General features: G+C 38.1%; 1 long non-coding RNA gene across 1 annotated transcript; it reads left to right on the forward strand.

The window, feature by feature from the left end:
• The first annotated feature begins 3,105 nt into the window (after window positions 1–3,105).
• On the forward strand, window positions 3,106–7,817 carry LOC145959022 (uncharacterized). The gene is made up of 2 exons (XR_014434628.1): window positions 3,106–6,267; window positions 7,631–7,817. It is a non-coding gene; the product is annotated as an uncharacterized LOC145959022 (long non-coding RNA).
• The last annotated feature ends 919 nt before the right edge of the window (window positions 7,818–8,736 follow it).

Genomic DNA, 8,736 nt, shown 5'->3' on the forward strand with positions numbered 1-8,736 from the left:
TTTCTCGGGGAAACGTTTCAACATTGGCAATTTCCAATGCTTGGAAGGCGGTTTCCAAAGCTTCCTCTGTTGCATCCACATAAGGTATGTTGGATGGCTTGCTGATGAGTATGTCATCTTCAGCTTGCACGGTCACCAGTTTGTCATCCACTATGAACTTGACTTTCTGGTGGAGTGTAGAGGGTACAGCTTTCGCATCATGAATCCAAGGTCGGCCGAGGAGACAGCTGTATGCGGGAGTAATGTCCATCACTTGGAATTCGACATTAAAGACGGTGGGTCCAATTTGGATTGGAAGATTGACTTCTCCCACCACTTCTCTTTTAGAGCCGTCGAAGGTTCGAACGATCATGTTGTTCGGGCGCATTTGGATTCCCTTGATTGCCACTTGCTCGAGCGCTCTTTTTGGCATTACGTTCAAGGAAGATCCATTATCTACCAAGACTTTAGCGATGTGATACTCCTTGCACTTTATAGAGATGTGCAAGGGCTTGTTGTGGTTTGATCCCTCGGCGGGGATTTCTTCATCGATGAAGGTGAGGTGATCATTAGCCTTGATGTGACTAACAATCCCCTCAAACTCGTCTTGGGAGATAGTGTGCGACACGTATGCCTCGTTCAAGACTTTCAACAGAGCTTGCCGATGCGGTTCGGAGCATAAGATCAACGACAACAGCGTAATCTTTGCTGGCGTCCTATGAAGTTGATCCACGATGGAGTACTCGCTCTGTCGGATATACTTTAACAGCTCGTCTGTCTCCTCCTCGGATTCTTTTTCCTCGGTTTTCTTTTCTTATTTTTCTTTATTCTTGGGAGCTTTGTCATGAAGATCTTCGGGAGTGTAGATCCTGCCACTCCTAGTCATGCCCCCAAGTCCAGCGATGTTGGAGATATCGCTGTCGGCAGAAGAGTGGATGTCGTATATCCACGGCACAGCCTTATTTGATTTGTAAGGGAAAGGCCTTGGAACTGTGATCCTTAATGGTGTTGGACCTTCCCCTTTGTTTGTCTTGATTACCAACAACGGAGTTGACGTGTGCTCGCTTGGCGCGGTTGTTGGCTTACACTTGATAACGAACGGCGTGTGATCCATTCTTTGAATATACGCATCGATTATTTCTTTCTTTTTATTAATGTTTATTAATGGATTACTAGGAGAGATGTATGAATGACTCCTAGATCTCTCCATGATCTATATGCATGATATGAGATGATGAGGTTGAATATGCATGCATAGTGTTTATTCAACTAAGCATTATCATGTTTCGGGATGTCCCTAAGATGATGCATGATATTGCTTGGTTTGGATAAATAACCCTTTTTCTTTATTTCTTTGGGTATTTTGTATCTTTTTTGTATTTATTTTTTTGGGTGAAAAGGGAAACTACCTATATGAATGTGATGAAGGTAGATGTTAACACCATGTAATGGAAGATTCTTATTCCCATTTATTCTTATTTTAAAAAAGGGAATGTTGTATGTTTAAATAATGCAATGTATGCTCATACAATGTCACATAATCAATGCACAAACAATTCACTCATCCACGAACAGTCACGAGCGAATCACGAGGTAGGGGTCTCCTGCAGAAATGGTGCATATTCAAGGTAGGTTCTAACTGTTCTCACCACTCCAAGGCCCCCAAGGTGCCCCCATTATAGGGACCCAATTCCTCTCATCGTAGGTCGATGGAAAGCTCCAACGCACCGTCGGACTTAAGTTCATGGTTATCACCTTGAGTGATGTTTTCTGACAACGGTCTACGGGCACCTATAGACCCATTCGACAACCGGCCGTACTAACATCCACTCCCTATGGTTAATCACTCATGCCCCCGGGTATAGAGGGAACTGTTGTGTGCAAAGGTTTGTGTACAGTTTGTATTTCAAACAATTGCGGAATTTAAACATACAACAGTTATTTAAGCCAAATAGATAAACATGTTATCATACAAGTGAGGGGTAATAAAGTAATTTTAACTATTATTTGTTAAAAATAGTCTGTCACTAAATGGGACTGACTCACGATCTCCCCAGTGGAGTCGCCATCTGTCGCCACCCGGCCCGAAACGGGCCTCGGCGGTCGCGAAGACGGTCGAGCTCGCTTTTATTTTAGTTTTGAAAATGTATTGGATTATTAGAACGACTTGTTCTCAAACTGAGACCTTGTCGATCTTATCCAATTTATTTATTAAATGTCTCACCAATCCATATTAATCCCAAGCGGGACCCTCCATGGATTAGTGGTTTTCGCAAAAGGAGGGTTCGTGGAGTCGCCACCAATGTTTTACTCAAAACATTGGAAAAAGGGATAAGGCAATTGATTTTATAAATCAACTTTGGCCATTACAACCAGAGTTGGGTAAGGGAGTCGGTTACGCGTGGGGAAGGTGTTAGCACCCCACAGCGCCCCTTTCGGGTTCCCTATGACAGATTATTTTCTAAAATAACAGCGTAAAATTACTAAATTACCCCTATTTATTCTAAACGATTATAAATTAACTATCTACATGATGACAGTTTAAATATGCACACAGAAAGCAGTAAAAGGAAGGACTTTAAGAAGAAACCTTTGAAGCGTGCTTTTATATATTTCGTAAAACTGGGAAGCTTTTTGGCGTTCCCTCGCTCTACAAGCCCGCTCGCTCCCTCCTATAAAATTTTGACTATGGAAATCCGGAGGATTTCCCTTCGACTAGGTTCGAATCTCCAAGCTAAGTGCTCGGAATTCCAGAACTTCGTCGGATCGACTCCCAGAGAGATTTCTAGGGCAGAACACTGCTCAAAAACCCCAGAATACTCAAGGAGGGAGTCAAAACTGAGTATCAAAGTGTGGAATGACGTCCAATTGACGTCATATTTATAGGGAACAGGCCCAATACGGGCTACAGAATCAATACGGCCGTATTGAAATTTTTGAACTTCAATACGGCCGTATTGAGTTCAATACGGCCGTATTGAAGCTCAGAAATTTCAATAAGGCCGTATTGAGTTCACTGCGGCTGTATTGAAGCTTCAATACAGCCGTATTGATTTCAGTACGGCCGTATTGAAGTTTCAGAAACTTCAATACGCCGTATTGAGTTCACTGCGGCCATATTGAAGCTTCAATACGGCCGTATTAAGTTTAGTACGGCCGTATTGGGCTTCATTCCCTCCACTTCCTTATTTTTAAGCTATTCTAAGACCTCTAGACCTACAGAGAACCCTCCTAGGGCCTTCCAGGAGTCCTTCTGGCTGATCTTCCTTCAGTCTTCGAGAGTCTTCAAGCTTTATTTCCGACCCGGACAATTTTAGGGGTCTACAAGCTTAAGTGATCTTAATTCATGTGTTACTTTTGACAAGTCATTGTAATCACTTGAATTACTATCACTTTGAGGAGTAGAAAACTCTTCCATTATAGGAGAAAGGAGCTTTTTGAGAAATGAATTTTGAAAATCAATTGTTTTTATGCAAGGTTAAGACTAAGTACTTAGAGGATTATGTATACAAATTGAACTTTGGAGGGAGGTGAGCTACTAGGAGCCACTTAAAAACCAAGCCTCTTCAAGTAAAAATTACTAATCCCCTTTGTAGTTAATCTCTACCAAATTCTTTTCAATGAAAATGATTTTTGATGTTTTTGTGAACTATGATAAGCTAGACGTATAAAAGCAAATAAAACAAGGTTTAAACAACAAAAAATTAAACTACCTAACGTATCCTAAGGTGAGAGCTTGAGAGATACCAAAGATCAATCAAGGACCACTCCCACCAAGTACTAACGAAAATTGTAAACTTAAGGAGAGATGGTTGTGTACCAAAGACACTCCCAAGACACTCCTTGTAAAGGCCAAATACAAAGTATAACAACAAAGAACAAGTGGCTGAAATGAAATATTAAAAACAGCCACAAAGAATTAGTGATGGATTAGTGACCAAATTTTGCAACAAAATTCAAATTTAGTAAGGTAGAAATCGGTCACTAAAAATCCGTCACTAATGCTTATACATTTTTTTTTTAAATTCAAATACAATTGAAATTAAACTCCAAGCTGCTTCACGGTTTTCCAGTCCAGCATCCACCAAATTTCCAGCCAAGAAGTGTTTATGGTTTGTGTTTAAAGGTTCAAAAACCGCAAGCCACTTTTATCCTTCCTCCTCCTTTCCTTAGGCTTCTTTTGATGACCCTTGTAGAACTAGCTTCCAAGAAGATAGGCTAGGTCAAGCTTAGGTCACTCTTTGATTAGCACAAGATTAAAACAGCAAAAGACAATATGGAAGGAAAAGAAGACAAGAGTAGATTAAGTAGTGACAAGCTTATATGACACCGATGAAATAGTTGACTAGAACTAGAAGGAATTGACCTAGGAATAGTTCTAGAGTAGATGCACAAAACCAAAACACTCAAAATAGATGAGTTGAAAAATTCTTTTTATGAATCAAAATCAACTAGCAACCGAGAAGAAACACATAGAGAAACTAACTCCTTAATGGCTTTTTCCTTTTCAAATTAGGTTTAGCACATTTTTTTTAATGTTGTTTTGAATTTCTTTTGATCTTTCTTCTAATTTTTTTTTATCAAATAGGAGTTGCCTTTTGTTGCTCACAAAAATTAGTCACCAATGATTCTCGGTTACCCTTAGTATTAGCACTAAAAACCGGTTCAAACTAATTGCCAAATACTAGTGAAATTAAGTGCAAATTCAAGTGACATGTGACATGCTTTTTATGCTTGTAATTTAGAATTGCACATGCACGGTTTTTAGGCTCCAACTCAAATTCAAATTTGAATTTCCAAACACCAATTTCAGCACACTCCAACTCATACAAAATCAAACCTCACGGATTTGAAATTTTTATGTAAGACATTTTCAATAAAATTTTGGAAAGCCTAAAATTCTAAGAAAACTACTAATGATCTAGTAGTAGTTTATGAACTCAAAAATGAAACAAAATTCATGAGCTTATACCAAAGAAAAGAAATGGATCTCGGCCAAATCCAGAAAATTGTTTCAAGATGCAAATCAAAAATTAAAAAGGATCAACAAGCATAGCTAAGATAGATGAACATATAAGAACTACACAAACCTACTAGACATGGATTAAAAAAAATAAAAGACTCAAGCATTTAATTGACCGAATAAGATGCAAAGAAGACTCAAACAAAATCAAAAGCTATTAGGCAGAAAATTCCTAATTGAACACAAGAAGAAATTAGCATGATTCATGAAAGCATATAACATAGGCGCATATGAATCATTCAAGCAATACAAACTAGATCCATCAAATTTTGAAACAAAAACTAGATCTAGGAAAGAATCAACTCAATTGTGACATGAACTCAAAAATTTAACAAGATGAAACTCAAGATGAACTCAAGAACAATTTGGAACCACGGATCAAAATTCAAGAAGATGAACTTATCTCTTGAAGACCGAAGCTCTTGATACCACTTGTGTAACACCATGGAAAATACTAAGTTATTTAGTATATATGTATGTATGTATATGTTATTTATGTGGATTTGGAATGTACTTACTTCTATGCATGTTGTATGTTAATGTGATTTTGATTAGTTATTTAAGCATGATAGTGATTTTATAGTATGAGATGAGAGGTTGATGTTTTGATAGTTTGTATAGGCATGTGTGTGCATGAATTTGGTGAATGATGCATTGTACACCATTATACTGAACCAGTATTAAGAGGGAAGAAGACTGATCACCTTCCTCCTCATCTTGGTTAAGTGAAGTATTATGGCATGCAACTCATTATTCCAAGCATCTATATCTGAAAGTGATATTTGTTTGTGTGTTGACACATGTTGCATTTCATATGGTGGTGAGTTGTGAGTATTGCATGGAAAGGAATAAGATGGGTAGGAGATCGAAGGATAGGAACATAAGATAAATCTGGTCTTTCTGAGTGAATTTGAGGTTGTTTCAGAGCTTAGGGAGTTGAAATACTTCAAGGAATAGGATATTTGAGGTGAATAGGTGCTAAGGGTGAAATTTGGAAATTTTGAAAAATGGCTATATATAGGGACTTAGGACCGGAGGATTTCATTTGTCAGACAGAGACAATTTTTAGAGAGAGAAAGTAGAGAGAGAAAGGCTCTGGTCCGGAGGGAAGCTGAGGACATATTTGGGAAGCTTATCAAGCCAGGATCAATCTTCACAACTGGAGTTTCAGGAGATTTGGCCTCTAAAGCCTTGAAAATTGAGATTGAAGTTTGAATTGGGAATTTGGGGGTTTGTCCAAATCTTGCATTTCTGAAGTTTCTGAGGTAAGGGTAGTACTTATAAGACTTAATCTAGTATGTATGGGTTTGAAATATCATATTAATTTCATGATTTAAGCTTGATTAAGGATGGATTGAGGAAAAAGGGGTTTGATAGGGTTTTCATGATTTCTTCATGATTTGCATGAATTAATGGTTAAAACTTGATTTTATTGCTTAAAATGTTGTTTCTGGATATTGTTTATGCTTTATAATGGTTCAATTTCGTGAAATTTGGATTGGATTCATGAATTGGAAGGAATTTTGATGATTTTTCTGTCGTGAAAGTTACTATTCACATGAATAGTACTATTCATATGAATTCCGTCTGATTGCATAATTTACTATTCATTCAATTTGAATTTACTATTCATTCAATTTGAGTTTACTATTCAGTCACGAATTGATTTCAGAAATTACTGTTCATGTGCATAGTACTATTACTATTCACATGAATAGTACTTTTCATGAGTATTTTGATTTTGTCATGAAAGTTGTAGCCTTAGATGTTAGCTTTCTAATGGCATTGGAATCACCCAAAAAGGAGGTCTAGAACTCTAGATATGATTGTTCTAGTGAATGATTTGGCATGGTTATGGAAAAGTTGTATGTAATTATGAAATATGCTATGTGCATGTGGTTTGGAAAAGCTAATAGAACTCAGAGGAGTAAGGTTATGGTATGGAAGATCTCTTGGTGAGATCAGGATATAATCTTTGGAAAACTATAAAATTTGTGAATCCCATGGTGAGGATTCCAATAAGGAACTTTTCCAAGGATTATATGATAAACCACTTCAGATGTTAGGTGGATTCTGAAGTACTCCTCTAAGTATTCTATTTGCTACCGGTATGGGGGCAAGGCCGAGTCATACCGATGGATGAAGTGGCCATGATCACCAGGGTTACGTGACGACGTAAATCCAACTGTATATTTTCCATGAGAGGTTAGGCGTGGGACATGGGTTGCTGACATGTTTCACCGTATCAACACTTGGTTTGGATGGTGTTGAGGCCAACATTTGGTTTGGATGTGTTGGTTACATCATGGATTATACAGTGGTGTGACTTTGTTTTTGGATGTGGAATATGTATACATATGGTATGGATTGTATACATTGGTTATGGATTTCTTTATTAAATATGTATACATTGGTATGGATGTGTATACCTTAGATTCTGGATTGGTTTATATTTGGCATGGAAATAACTATTTTAATGTTCATTTCCTTGGTATGGATATGTATTGTTGATGAATATCTAGTTTAATGATATTTCATTTTATTGTACTATGGTTGGTTTTTATACGTGCTAACCCTTATGTTTCCATGTGGTTTGGACTGTGATGATCTCACTTTGTGGGGGAGCAGATCAGGTGTGAGGCTTTGGGATAGCAAGAAGTCTTTGGTAGCTGCTTTGAGAAGTAGCTAGGTTTAGAGCTTGACCAGCACCTAGGGTGTCTTATATGATGTTATTATGGGATTACTGTATAATTTTACTAAGACTGACTCTGATATAATTATGTTTGATATTATGAAGACAAATTTTTACACTCTAGCGTAGCTGGCTTTTGCTCTATTTTCTATATTATATATCATTTTATTTTAGTTGGTTTTGATGTGACGGCCTAGGGTGGGTTGTTACAACTTGATGTGCTTCCACTTGGATGCACATGGATTCTTCACTCCTTCTCGGATTCCTTAGATGATTCTTCAAGGATTAGTGACGCCTCAAAGGAGCAAGGTGACCTAGACTTGCATACAAGCTAAATTCTAAGAAGGTAAGGTGTCCTAGCTCTACAAGGAGAAGCTCTCAAGGAGGGTAGAGGCTAGAAGCAAAATGACTTCGGATGAGAGATTTCTTTGAGAAGAATACTCATTCAATAATCTCCAAAGTGTCTACAAAACTCGGTCATAATGAAGTTTATAGGCTAAATTAGGTTAAGGGTTTAAGTTGGGTTTACCTAGAGTTAAGTAAAACCATGGTATGGTTATCTTAACTCTAGGCGCCAAAATTTGAATTCTAAAATTCAAATTTTGGTGCCAACCGGTCACCCTCCCATGTGCACACATTTGGCATGTAATTAGGAAGCCATTTGAGTTGCATTTCGGATCACACCATGTGCATGTGTTGCACATGGCCGAAATGCACACCAAATGTGCTACTAATTAAATGCTAATGTAATTCCACATGTAACTCTAATTAACCTAAATTCAAATGACCTTCAAATGAAACTCCTATGCTACTAGGCCGGAAATACAAGGCCCAAAAGAAATACATGGCACTAAGGCCTACTCCTATACTAGCCCTAATCTACTTGGGCTTGATTCAAGGCCCAACAAAATAAAGTGGTGGGCTTTCCTTGGGCTTGGGCCCACTCTTCATGCATCCTTCTTGCCATTGCTCTAGTAGTTGGGCCCTTAGCCCATGGGCCTCCTCCATCATGCTTCCATTGGGGAATCTTGCTGATCTTGCT

Source organism: Cajanus cajan, chromosome 6 (genome assembly GCF_000230855.2).
Source record: "Cajanus cajan strain Asha chromosome 6, NIPB_CcT2T_4, whole genome shotgun sequence".
Lineage (NCBI taxonomy): Eukaryota > Viridiplantae > Streptophyta > Magnoliopsida > Fabales > Fabaceae > Cajanus > Cajanus cajan.